The sequence below is a fragment of the Tupaia chinensis genome, unplaced genomic scaffold (genome assembly GCF_000334495.1).
Source record: "Tupaia chinensis unplaced genomic scaffold, TupChi_1.0 Scaffold000198_1, whole genome shotgun sequence".
In the NCBI taxonomy this organism is placed as follows: domain Eukaryota; kingdom Metazoa; phylum Chordata; class Mammalia; order Scandentia; family Tupaiidae; genus Tupaia; species Tupaia belangeri.
Window position 1 is genome coordinate 2,919,010 of NW_006159673.1, and position 3,333 is coordinate 2,922,342.

General features: G+C 53.0%; 1 pseudogene; it reads left to right on the forward strand.

The window, feature by feature from the left end:
• Positions 1-3,333, forward strand: part of LOC114007567 (treacle protein-like) — a 9,600-nt pseudogene that overhangs the window by 5,051 nt on the left and 1,216 nt on the right.

Here is a 3,333-nt window from a genome sequence, read left to right on the forward strand (position 1 = left end):
AAATTAGTAGAAAGATAAAAATAAATAAATAAATAAATAATAAATCTCCAACTGAACAGATCAGGCAACAACAAGAAAAGGCACAACTTGTTCACAACAACAAGCAGGGAGAACATTTGTAGAGAATTTCAACAGACATTAAAATTATTCTTAAAAATATGAACCATTTTTAAAATAAATTCAAAGGCTTAACTAAAATGGAAAAAAAAACAATTCTGAAAGAAATTTTAAAGAAATAAATTACCTAAATCACTCAAGAACAAAAAGAAAACCTTAATAGCTTTTTATTTATAAGGGAAATTACATTTATAATTTAAAAATTCTCCCCAAACTAAACTCCAGTCAAAGATGATTTCACAGTTTAATTCTACAAAACATTTATTGAGTGCCAATTCTACACAAAATGTTACAGAAAATATAAGAAGGAACACATCTCAATTCATTTAAAAAAGTCAATATTACCCTAAAATAAAAGCCATAAAAATATTCTATGTGGGAAAAAAAGCTACCTATGAATATCTTTCATAAAAATAGGTGGAAAATTCTTAATGTTTTAGCAACTCGATTTTTTTTTTGAAAGATTTTTGGCTATAGGGCGTTTTTGCTCGTCAGAGAGTCAGAGACAGAAAATGAGATATCACTCCTCAGGGGCGATGGCCACGGCAGTCCCTTCTTCTCCATTCTCCTCCTGGGATTTTAGACACACAGCACACATACCTGCTGTGAGTTTTAAGCCGCTGGGTCTGGGAATCGAAGCCGCTGGGTCCGGGAATCGAACCATTGTTGACTACATGGGAGTCCAGTGACATAACCACTACACCATCTGTTAGGCCCACAGCAACTCAAGTTTTAAAACATATTTAAAGAGATAACACATGACAAATGTAGTGTCTAGGAATGCAAGTTTTTTAACAGTAAAAAATTGGTCAATGTAATTTTCCACATTAATAACTCAAAAAAAAAAAAAAGATCATCGCGATAGTTGCAGAAGAAAACATTTAGTAAAACCAGTTCCATAGCCATATATGATTAAAAAAAAGATCAAAAAACTAGGAACAGAAAATTTCCTCAACAAAATTAAGGCATCTTATTTATCACTTATTTCTAAAAAGAAAAGGAAGAAAGCTCTTATCTTACTCCATAAACAAAATTTAACTTAAAATAGACCCTAGATCTAAATTTATAGTTTTAAAAGCTTTGGCCGGAGCGGTTTTCACGGCAGCTCCAGCGCTGTAGCTATTGTGAGACACCCAGTAAAGCCGGCCCAGGTCAGTGTCGCCAGTCCCTGTCCAGGAGTCTCCAGCAGGGAAGGTGGGGGCAGCAATACCCCAGGGCAGATCAGGAGTGCTGACCCAGACTGCGGGGCCAAGAAGCTGGGCGAGGAGTCAGACAGTAATGAGGAGGCTGAAAGTGAGAAGGGGCCTCTGGTCGGGCTGCCCCAGGTCCTGCCAAGGGGTCTCCTGGGAAAGGGGCCACCCCAGCGCCCCCTGGGAGGGCAGGGAGGCCAGAGCGGGACTCAGCGGCAAGAGGAGGAGTGGACAGTGAGCAGGAAGCACCCCACAGCTGTGACCCGATTTCACATGAAGGCCCCAAGGAAGACTCCCCAGGTCAAAGCTGCCTCAGCCCCTGCCAAGGAGTCCCCAGGAGAGGGGCCCTCCAGGCCTCCTGGCCAGACAGGGCCTGCAACCCCCAAGCTCAGCTGGGAAGTGAGAGGCTCGGAGAGCAGCAGGGAGGGGTCAGACAGCAGGAGGCCGGCCGCCCCGCCTGGGCTGCACCCAGGAGCCCAGCTCAGGCCAAGGCCTCGGGGAAGAACCTCCAGGTCAGACCTGCCTCCACCATGGGCGAGGGCCTTCAGGGAAAGCTACCCACCGGGGTGAAGCCCTGGGGAGGCTCTGCAGGGCCCTGGCCCCACTGGGGAAGGGTAAGAGGACTCAGTGCTGCTGCAGGCCGACAGTGACCAGGAGGCGCCTACCTGCGCTCTGGCCCCGGCCAAGCCCTGGCTCAGATCTGCAGGAACAAGGGCGGCCTCAGTGCCCCCGCAGAAGGTAGGACCTGTGGCGCCCCCCAGGCAAGCCTAAGAGGCCCCAGGAAGACCCAGAGCAGTGAGGAGTCATCTGACAGTTGGGAGGAGGCACTGAAAACCCCTGGGCCCAGGAAAGGGCCCTCACTGCCCTGCGACTGGAAGGCGGGCCTGCGAGTGGGCACCCCACCCCACTACCGCCCATCCAGCTGTGGCCCCAGCGCCCAGGGCCAGAGGAGGACTCCAGACAGTGCAGAGGCAGAGTCGATCCTGCAGGGCCCCAGAGGCTGCGGGGAGGGCTCTGAGTGGAACTGTCTCTCTGCCTCCAAGGAGCCCTCAGAACGGGGGGCCACACTAGTGCGCCCTGGGGAGACAGGCCTCTGTTGCCCAGGTGAAAGCTGAGGGGCACGAGGACTGAGAGCAGCGAAGATTCAGAGCAGAGCAGTGGGGAGGCGGCCATAGCGCCAGCCCAGGGGAAGGCCTCCGTGAAAACCGCTCTGGCCAAAGCCAGTCCAACTTCCAGCACCGTGTCTTCAGACAAAAGCACACCGCCAGCTCGCGGCAAAGTTGTCACTGCAGCTGTCCAAGCCAAACAGGGGTCCCCGGCCAAGGCAAAGCCACCGGAACAGTGCTGCCCCTGGGAGGGGCCCAGCCCTGCTGCTATGGGGAGGGCGTGGCCACGGCAGCGCAGGCCCCGACAGGGCCAGTCGGAGACCAGAGGAGGACTCCGAGCAGAGAGGAGTCAGCCAGCGCGGAGGAGTCACCAGCCCAGGTCCTGTCCCCTCGGAAGGACAGTCATTCCCAAGCTGCCAGAAGCAAGAGCCTGGCCCCAGGACCCCAGGAGAACAGCGGAGAGGCCCTGGGAGAGCAGGGAGGAGGGTTGCTGTGGGGTCAGGTGACTAAACGCCCTCTGACTTTCGTCCACCCTAATCGTCGTTCCAGCTGGCCGAGCTGCTCCCCCGCACAAGCCCGGGCAGCGAGCATCCTAAGGAAGGCCCGCCCTTCTGAGGGCATGGCCAGGAGCTCCTCCAAGAGCGAGGACGAGGACGTGGTCCCTGCTATGCAGGGCTGGAGTCCTGTCATTAGAGCCAGCGTGGTGACTGTGCCCAGTGCACGCCCAAGGACAGTCCCCAGGGCCCGTAGCAGCGAGGAGTCTGGTCAGGTGTCCAAACGCATGAAACAGGGAGCACCAGCCACTCAGGTGACGAAGAAGACCCTGACTTCTCTCCCACTGACCCAAAGTGCCCTGAAGGTCTTTGCCCAGAAAGCCAGCGAAGCCCAGCCTCTCACTGCCAGGACCCGGCCTTCAGCAG